The 10654-nt window shown below is 37.6% G+C and overlaps 1 long non-coding RNA gene across 1 annotated transcript; it reads right to left on the bottom strand.

Annotated features, from left to right (window-relative positions):
- Positions 1-7711: 7711 nt before the first annotated feature.
- On the bottom strand, positions 7712-10069 carry LOC127554661 (uncharacterized). Its single transcript, XR_007952035.1, has 2 exons — positions 8587-10069; positions 7712-7968 (listed from the first exon to the last, which is right to left on the bottom strand). It is a non-coding gene; the product is annotated as an uncharacterized LOC127554661 (long non-coding RNA).
- Positions 10070-10654: the final 585 nt, after the last annotated feature.

Raw genomic sequence — 10654 nt, forward strand, 5'->3', positions numbered from 1 at the left:
TCTGGAGGAAGAGTTGGAACAGTCACTGAAAAGAATGAGTTGAATGTAACAGCTTTTTAGAATGTATTGAGGTTTTTCTAGTGTGTCACACTGCTTAGGAATCTTTGAGGTGAAGGTGAGGAAGAAAGAGCTTTCTGGATGTGGAGAACTGCCTGTGCAGTCACAAAGCTGGGAGAGGGAAGGCTTTGTACAGGAAACAACAAGACGGTCATATCGACTGACACATAGTGTGTGCAGGTGTATAGAATTTATAACATGTTGTTATTGTTTGTCCTTTGTTCTCAGAGGATCATGAAATCAGGGATCTGATGCCATGCCATGCAAGTGAGTTGGATTTAGGCAAGTGACCTTGCAGAACTTAAAAACTTATAATATGGAAAGCTTATATGTAAAGGGCATTTAAAGTACCAGACAGAAAAATTGGTACTTTATCCTGGAGGCAACATAGAGGTAACGAAACTTCTTAGACAGAGAAGTGACATGTTTAAATCTGTGCTTTGGGAATATAATTTTGGTAGCTGCATGGAGAATGGATTGAAGTAGGAAGACAAATTTGGAAACTACTGTAATAGTTCAGGTGAAGAATAGGCCAGAACTAAGGTAATGATTTTTTGGGGGGAGAGGGAGGAAAATCAGAGCAAAAGGGAAAAACCATGAGAGAGATTAAAAAATAAATTTAAAAAAAGAAGTGAACACAGCATGTGTTCATTTACATTCAGTCTCATCAGTTCTTTTTCTAGATGCAGATTCCATTTTCTGTCCAAAGTCTATTGGGACTACTTTGGATCACTGAATCCCTGAGAAGAACAAAGGCTTTGGATCACTGAATCCCTGAGAAGAACAAAGGCTTTCATAGTTGATCACACATTCTTGCTGTTACTGTGTACAGTATATTCCTGTTCCTGCGTGTTTTGCTCAGCATTAGCTCATGGAAACCTTTCCAGGTCTTTCCATAATCAGCTTGTTCATAATTTTTAAAAGAACAATAATATTCATTACTTTCATGTACCACAACTTTTGTTCAGTCATTCCCCAGTTGATGGGCATCCACTTCTCCAGTTCTTTGCTATAAGGTAATGATTGTCAGTCAATCCCTCAATAAATATTTATTAAGAACCTACTAAATGCAAGGTGGGCAATTAGGTGGTACAATGGATATAATGATGAGTCTAGAGGCAGGAAGTCCTATCTCTATAGTTCAAATCTGCCCTCACTTTACTAGTGTCCCACACTTACTAGCTGTATGACCTGTACTTTACCCTGTTTCCTTATCTGTAAAATGAGCTGGAGAAGGAAATGGCAAACCACTCCTATATTCCTTCCAAGAAAACCCAAATGACATCATGAAAAGCTGAACACCACTGCAAAACAACTACACTGTACTAAATACTAGAAATATAAAGAATCAAAAGATGATCCTTGCCTTCTAGAAAATCACAATATAATGGGGATTTGAAGGCAGGGAAAGGACAGCTACAAGAGGTGGATTGTGGATCTAGAATGGCCAAAAATTGGCTATTTACATATTGTGGGGAGGATGAAAGCGTTCACCTCAAAGTTGAATTCCTAAAGCTTGAGAATATTTTCCTCTCCACCAAAGTTATGGGCTGACAAATAAGTCAGCCATTATGAAGAACTATTTTACTATCCTAGGATAGTGGGCAGATAAGAATGTGTCTCTTCAAACCCAGAGTCAAAGTCTCTTTAAAAAATAATAAATATAAAGTTAAATGTAAGCAAATCTTCTGATTGTGACATGTTAATACTATACGTGAATATAGTCCCCATGAAAAGTTGAGAGGTTTTTTTTTCTATACAAAAGTATAAGTCTTAAACCTCAGACCACCACTTTCTTTCTTCATGGACCTAGATCCTAGTTGATATCACTTACATTGGTGGGATCAGCAACAGAGCAGAAGCCAGAGACTCCACAGACCTTATATAACATCTCTAACTCTTTCCCTCTCCACCCTGCCCTTACCAGCCTTTCTGGAAAGTAATTCAAACAATATCCCAGAAGAATATACTGTGTATATACTTTAAGCCAGGAATATTAGTCCAGGCTTTTATCCCAAAAAAATCAAAGAAGAAGGAAAAGGGTTTACACATGCAGAAATATTGGTAGTAGCTCTTTTCATAATTGTAAAGAACTAGAATCTAAAGGGAAGTCCATCAGTTAAGGATAGCTGAACAAATTCTGGTTTAGAATGTATTAGGATATAAGAAATGCTGAAAAAATAAGAATTCAGAGAAATTTCAGAAGACCTGTGTGAACTAATGCAACCAGGAGAACAATTTATATACAATAATAACAACATTATAAAAATGAAAAACTTTGAAAGACTTAAAAACTATGATTCACATCAACCCTGATTTTGGAGAACCAGTGATTAAACATGCTCCCTGCCCTCTAACAAAAAGGTGATAGATCTAGGGTGCAGAATGAGTAATAGTCATTGTGGGAATCTACTTTGCTTACTGAGAGTAATTGTTAGGCAGCTAGTGGATACAGTGCAGGGCCTGGAATTAAAAAGACCTGAGTTTCTGACTGCATGTTGAAATAGAATTTTCTCACTTTTTTATTTTTCTTGCTTTTTTTGTGATATGCCTAATACAAATGTATGTTCTGCATGATTTTAACATGTATGATTGATACATTGCTGTTCTTTTCAATGGATGGGGAACAAATTAGAGGGAGACGATTTAAAACTCAAAAAAATTTTTTTAATATAAAAATAAATAAATAATATATATTTTTAAAAAGATCTAAATTTGAATCTGACCTCAGCCACTTCCTAGATATATGACCTTGAGAAAAATCACTTCACTTCTGTCTGCTTCAGTTTTCTCTACTGAAATAGGGATAACAATAGCCCCTACCTTATAGGATTTTTGTGAGGATTGAAAGAAACAATATTTCTAAAGCATTAACATGATGACAAAGAACATAATAGGCATTTAATAAATACTTGTTTCCTTCCCTTTCCCTTCCCTCACTCCCTTTGCTAAAAATTTTTTCTTTTATTTATTTTTTTTAATCTCCCAATGGAGGGAAGGGGAAAATTTTTTTAGTCATTAAAAAAATTTTTTTTAAAGAATATTCCCTAATTGAAAGTGCTTAGAGAACTAATTAGCATCTTTCTTGAGGCCGAGATCTATCTGATTGCTTTCCAAAATTTTTGCCTCAGTAAATCTAGCTTTAGAAATGTAAAAGTTGCCTTTCTTCTTTTTGAAATGGTTGCTGGATTGCCACTAAACCATTTAGAAATTATTTGCATGGAAAGCTTTACAGGAATTAATGTACAGCAAATTAAACATATCCACAACATATACAATGACTACAACAACATAAATGGAAAGAACAATCACAAAATATTCAAAAGTGAATGTTGCACCAAGTGGAAAAAAAATGCTCCAAATTACAAATAATAAGAAAAATGCTCATCAAAACCACCTGAAGTCTTTACCTCTTGCTCTGAAAATTGGCAAAGATCATTTTTAAAAAAGGCAACATAGGGGCAGTTAAGTGGCACAGTGGATAGACCACCAGCCCTGATGTCAGGAAGATCTGAGTTCAAATCTGACCTCAGACACTAAACATTTCTTCACTATGTGACCCTGAGAAAGTTATTTAACTCCAATTGCCTCAGCCAAAAAAAAAAAAAAAGGCAACATCTTAGAGGGGTTGTGGAAGAATAGGCACATTAATATATTGTTGGTGGAGCTGTGAAATGGTATGACCATTTTGGAAAGCACTTTGAAATTATACAAATAAAGTAGTAAAATGCCCATAACCTTTGCACCAGAAAGTATTATTACTGAGCTTCTACTTCAAGGAAGTAGATTGATAAGATAAGATAAGGAAAAAATCCCCATATACTCCAAAAATATTTTATAGCAGCACTTTTTAACAATAGCAAAGAATTGGAAAGAATAGATTCCTATTAACTGGGAAATGATGAAACAAATTGTGGTATATGAATGTAATGGAATATTACTCTGATGTGTGATGAATACAGAAAATATGGCAAGATCTATATGAATTAATGAAGAATGAAGTAAACAGAGCCAAGAAAACAATACACACCGTAACTATAAACAAATTAAATGGAAAGAACAACATGTCAAGAAAAAGAATCAAAAGTAAATGGTACAAAATTATAAAGATCAAAAAGGAATCAAAAGAAAAAGATATGAGGAATCCACAGGTATTACACATTGGCATTTTTGGACTTTTTCAATGTATCAATCAATTGTGCTGATTTTTTTTTCTCTTTTTCCCTTGAAAAAAAATAGTATTTTTATATGGGATGGCAGTATGAAAGAGAATTACAAAGAATAATACAAACCCGGCCCCAAAGAAGAAATATGAGAAGACATACCTCACCCCAATATTTTGCAGAAGTGGAAAGTCTCTAGAACTTAAAATGGAACATAAAATATACTCAATTTTTTTTTCTGATGTACTGATAGATTTTGTTAATCCCCCGTACGTGTGTGTGTTTGTCTGTCAAAAAGATTTTGTGGGTACCTTTTTGCCTCTGTCAGATTGGTCTCCCTTATGCACAGATATGATCATGTTGAACTTGGGGACTTCTGGGAGGGGTAATTGAGGTAAAGTAACTTGTCCAGGGTCACACAACTAAAAAGTGTTAATGATTGGGGTTGGATTTGAACTCAGGTCCTCCTGACTCCAAAGCCAGTGTTCTATCTACTGAACCATCTCACTGCCCTTGGGTACTTTTTTTAGGGGGGCTTTGAAAGTCATTGGTCAAAAAATATTATTATTAGAGCCCCAAAATTTGAATTTGTACCAATGATAGTCTGGCTGAGGAGGTTTAGGAGTTTTTGAATTAAATTCAATTCAGATAACTTTTATTGATGCAATGACCAATCATGGTTTTTTCTGTAAGACCAATGTTAAATCATACTTCTATCCTCTTGACAAAGAACAAACATTCTAATAATTGCTTAGTTAATTGAACATCTGTTGTCCTTCCAGAAAGGGAAGTCACCATGACTCATTGGATAGAAGATAGGTTTTGAAATGAGAAAGTCTTGGATTCAAGTCTTGCTTCTGACAAATACTAGCTATGTGCCAGTCACCCAACTCTCAATGTCCCTGATAACTCTCTGAGACTGTAAGCCCATGGTGTCAAACTTAAACATAGATGGGGTCAGCAGATTGACTTAGAAAATCAGATATTAACATTACCTATGTTTTATTGTGTGTTTTTATTCTGTTAAATATTTGCCAATAATATTTTAATATGGAATTATGTAATAATATGGAATTATATAATAATTACAGACAAATAGTTGTCATCTGAGGGTCCGTATCTGTACTTGAACACTGTTAAGTGTTCCCACATTGGTCTAGACTCACCTTCTCCCCTTATATAAAAACAAAAAAGGACCCATCCAGAAATATTATGGTGTCCACTTATTATTAATAATAAAAATTGTACTTTAAGTTGGTATTTTAGGAGCAGATATGAAACAAAGATCTGGAGACCAGAAGTCTTGGAATCAAATACTAGCCCTCTCATTTCAAAGTTATGTGACCTACTTCTCTGTGCCTCTGATTGTGTCTTCATAAAATAGAAACAAAGTAGATGTCTAGTCCCTGTTTTTTTCATTTGATCATTAAGACAGGGTTTAATTATAGGGGAAGGGGGAAAGTAGGGGAAGAAAAGGAAAAAAATAAGGGAGCAAGTATTTATTAAGCATCCACTATGTTCTAGAACTACGCTAAATGTTTTACAAATATTTAATGTGATTCTCATAACAACCCTATTAGGTAATGGTAAGGAGTCCCCTTAACTTGTCTTTTGGAGTTGCCATATTTTCAAGAAAAACTGGATCCAGGACATGCAAAAGGCTCTGAATATGTCAGGGATGAAGCACCTCCCTCACCACCCCCCAGTTAACATAATTTGTAGTTCACAATCCAAGCAGGAATCCCTTTGTGTCCTTGGAAGACAAGCAAATCTGCATTAGGCTGAGAAAATTCTGGTGCCATTGGAGTCTTTTGCACATAAGCAGACCTCCTATCCTCACAAGTAGCAGTTCCAAGGGAAAAGAATTTGGCTTTTGCTCTTCTCCTTTGAGGGGAATCTCTTTTCTTTTTTGAGTGTGAAGGCAAGAAGAAAAAAAAAAAGAAAGAAAGAGGGAGGGAGGGAAGGAAGGAAAGAAGAAAAGGAATGAAAGAAGGAAAAAAGAAAAGAGAGGGAGAAAAGAAGAAAGGAAGGTGCGGAGGAAGAAAAAAAAGAAAAAATTCTTGAAGGATTTTATATTTGATCCACAAGACTGTGTTTGGGCATATAAGGACAAACATGTCTTGGAGAGCTTGTGATTCTAGGTCACCACAATAAAGCAAATTACGAGAATTTTTTAGTTTCCAAGTACATATAAAAGTTATATATGCATTATGCTGTAGTCTATTAAATATGTAGTGATATTATATTTTCAAAATGTACATACCTTAACTTAAAAAATGCTTTATTGTTAAAAAGTGCTAATCTTCATCTGAACCTTCAGTGAGTGGTAAGCTTTTTGCTAGTAGAGGATCTTGCCTTGATGTTGATGGCTATTTGATGGATCAGGGTGTCAGTTGCTGAAAGTTGGGGTGATATGGCAATTTCTTAAAATGACAGTAGAATTTGCCACATCAGTTGACTCTTCCTTTTACTTAAATACTTAAAGTCCATTGAAGGATTATTAATTGGCCTAATTTTAATATTGTTATGTCTCAGGCAATAGGGAATTCAGAGGAGAGAGACAAAGAGGAACAGTTTGTCAGTGGAGCAGTTAGTACACACAATATTTATCAAATAAATTCTCTGTCTTATATGGATGTGGTTTCTGGCACCCTTAAACAAAACAATGGTAATAATATCAATGAAGTACTGTACTGTACTGTACTATACTGTAAATACAAAAGAAATGCAAAACATCTGAAGAGGGACTCCAAAAGGGGAAGAAACTAAAAATGAGCTGATCTTTGAAGGGAATAGGAAGCTTAAGAGGGAGAAAGCATCAGCAACTCGAGGGATCATAGCAAACTTTAAAGAGGAGGCAGCATTTGAAGGAAGATGAGGATTTTACATATGGAGCTGAAAAGGGATGTTTCCCAAGAGTGAAAGCAGCTTCCAAGTTTGTACATGTAGAAGTCAAAACTGAGGTTTTTTTTTTCCTTTAAGCTCTAAGTCATATAATACTATGATTCTTCCATATCTTGGTTTTCCTCTCTCCTCTTCTCCCCTCCCCACAAATATGGAAAGTGGCCTGGATTAGTAGTAACACAATCTATGGTCCCAGAACATGACCTACTTTTCAGAGTTCCCTACCTGGGCTAATTTTCATTATCTAAACAAAAGGACAATGTTTTTATATTGACACATAACTAATAAGCTAGTAGACAATAACCCTAAGGGTACATTTTGTTAATGTTTTTGCTAGAATTTGTTTTTCCTTTGCTTAAATCCATCATATTTTCAGTGCTGACTACCTTAGCTAAAAAACCTAGGAGGGCTTCAGGGGCCACTGCTCCTTACAATTCACTCTGACCAGAGAGCAGCAGTAGCAGCCCACACAGCTTTTCCCCTCATCCCAACCTCAAGAAGTAGATAACAGAGTAGATGATGTGGATATTATCATTATTCCCATTTTGTAGAGAGGAAAACTGAGATCCAAAGAAAGGAAGTGATGATTTTTCAAGTTCAGCTTTCTATTTTAAATTATTGCCATCCCTTGCAAAGCAGCCAAATAACCATTATCAACTGCTTCATCATTATTTTTCATTAGTGAGAGAGACAAGATAGCCTACACCAGACTGGTATCCTACAGCAGAAACCAATTATCCCCAGCTTTCCCCTTTTCCGGTCCATCCATCCTTATCAGCGACAACACCAACATTCTTTTCAGGTGTAGGAACAGCTGGGTGCTTCAGTAGATTGAGGGCAGCTCCTGGAGTTAAGAAGAACTGAGTTCAATTCTAACTTGAGATTTTTAAAATGTGTGACCCTGGGGCAGCTAGATGGTGCACTGCTTCTATCACACCTGCCCTGGAATCAGGAGGACCTGAGTTCAAATTCGATTCAGACTCAGCACTAGCTGTGTGACCCTGGGCAAGTCACTGAACCCTAGCCAAAAAAAAAAAAAGTATGACCCTGGACAGTATACCTGTGGGCTAATAAATAAAATAGGGTCGGTAATAACACCAACCTCTTAGGGCTGATTAAATGAGATAATTAATATTTGCAAAACACTTAGCACAATGCCTGGCACAGCAGGAAAAAAAAAAGCACTTGGCAATAGGTGCTTAATAAATGTTTATTTCCTTCCCCAGACTTCCATCCCTGGAAAACATTTTCAGAGAAACAACCCCAGTAGCTATGACAGAACACCCTTTACTTAGAGAGGTGATGGATCTTTTCAGTTCATAATCATGATTATTCTGAAGGCTCAAAAGTGTGTAATCTGGCTTCCAAATGAGAGAGCCGGAAGAAGCCCTGGGCAGTGCATTAAAAGCGGGAATGGGGGAAAGCTACAACAGTAACAGGGGAAAAAAAAAATACTACTTACGTGGCAGAAAACGTGAAACTCCAAGTGTACACTAGCTAAGGTGAAGATGAGCACATCTTCAAAACACATGTTTTTTGACACATTAACAAGACGTTGCCACCTTTATAACACAGGGACCGCGACATAGATTTCAGATCTAACGGCGAAGGTCGTGTGCGTTTTAGCTTCTGAAAAGGAGGAAGGGAAATCATCTTACTGAGAGTTGTTGCTTCCAGTTCCACAGTCCTCCGAGGCCGCGCGGTTCACCTGCTCACCCAACTCCTTTAAGCCTCTTTCCAGCCCAGGTTGGGTAACAGCCCCTGGCAGTCCCCGGGCACCTGCAGATCTCCGCGGTCTAAAACCTACCCTCAGTTCTGCCTGGAGGAGTGCACACTTCTGTGCCGCAGGGCACCCCTGAACCACTAATAGTATCCCCAGCGGACCGAGGAAGAGGAGCGGGAAAAAGGGGTGGCGCCAAAGCAGACGGACACTGCGGCTCAGTAGAGAAGGTACTGGAAACTTCTGGAGACCAAGTGGTCCCCGAGGTGAGGGGGGGACACTGCAGGGAGCTCTCTCTGCTTTCTTGTACCGGGTTATACTGGGCGGAAGACGGACCTAGGACCTGCTTGGTATCAGTCTTATGGCGCTGAGGGTAAACGAATTCCCCAGGATCCGTCTCAGAGGGAAGAAAGCAGCGGCTTCAACTCTGTAGTTTGTTTTGCTTTTATTTCTAAAGCAACGATTCCCAATCTTCTTTTGGTACCTGTGCCTCTTGACTTTTGACAAACTTTCCTGTACCCTTATTCGATATTAAAGACAATAAATTCTAGAATTACCATACACGTGGTAATTTAAGAAATACAAAAATGCGATTTTTCTTGTGCAACAAGATAATGTAGAAAGATGTCTAGAAGAATTGCACATGTTTAACATAATATTGGATTACTTGCTGTTGGGGGGGGGAGGAAGGAAGGGAGAAAAATTTGGAACTTAAGGTTTTGCAAGGGTGAATGCTGAAAACTCTTTGCATATATTTTGAAAATAAAAAAACTATTAAAAAAAAAGAAAGAGATTGATTTATTTCAAAAGGATGATACAGTTAGTTCTAAAATATTCCCATTACTCCCCTTGACAAAGCTCCCATACTCTAAATTGGGAATTACTGTTTTAAAGGAATTACTGCTTTAAATTACTCCATTTGACAGGTTTCGTGGAGGAAAGAAAGACAGAGAGACAGAAACAGTCACAGAAAGAAACAAAGAAGAGACAGAGACAAAAACAGTGAGCAAAGAGACAGAGAGACACAGACAGATATAGAAACAGAGAGAGCCAGCAAGAGACAGAGAAATAGAGACAGAAATCCCTACTGTGTTATTTACTATGCATTTGATTTTAGGTAATTCGCTTCCCTTTTGTGAAACTGAGTTCCCTCTTCTGCCAAAAAGGGGTTGTACCTAACGTACATCCATCCCTTCCAGCTCAAACGTTTAATCGCTCAAATCATTCTAAGTACCCAGTGAACAGGGCTCACTACGAGCAATTGACAGAGCGAAGAATCGGTGTTTTGTCTTTTGGTTCATTATAACCAAGCCTTCGGTAGCAAGTGCATTGAAAGTGCGAGGAAGACTGCAATAGGTTAAAATTTTAAATTTTACAAAAAAACAAAAGGCGATTATCGCAGCCCATTCGTCTGCACCTCAAGCCAACGGAGTAGAAGTTTCTACTGCTTTTTCCACTAACCAAAGGAAATGCAAGTCCCGAGGCGGAGTGGGTTGGAGCAGGTGCAGACGCAATACTCTAGGGACTGGGGAGAAAGAGAGGAATATCCCTTTATTATTCGAGTTTTACTCTTCCAGTCTCCAAGTCTCGATTTCCTCATCCATAAAAGGAATACTTGGTTCAGCTAGGTGGCGCCATAGGGCACAGAGTACTGGATCGGGACTTGGGACTCATCTTTCTAACTTCAAATTCAGCCTCCAGAGACTTACTCTCCCGTTTGTCAGTTTCCTCACGTGTAAATGACCTGGGAAAGGAAAATGGCAAACAACTCCAGTATATTTGCCAAGAAAATCCAGATGGGGTCAAGAAG

Source organism: Antechinus flavipes, chromosome 1, assembly GCF_016432865.1.
Source record: "Antechinus flavipes isolate AdamAnt ecotype Samford, QLD, Australia chromosome 1, AdamAnt_v2, whole genome shotgun sequence".
In the NCBI taxonomy this organism is placed as follows: domain Eukaryota; kingdom Metazoa; phylum Chordata; class Mammalia; order Dasyuromorphia; family Dasyuridae; genus Antechinus; species Antechinus flavipes.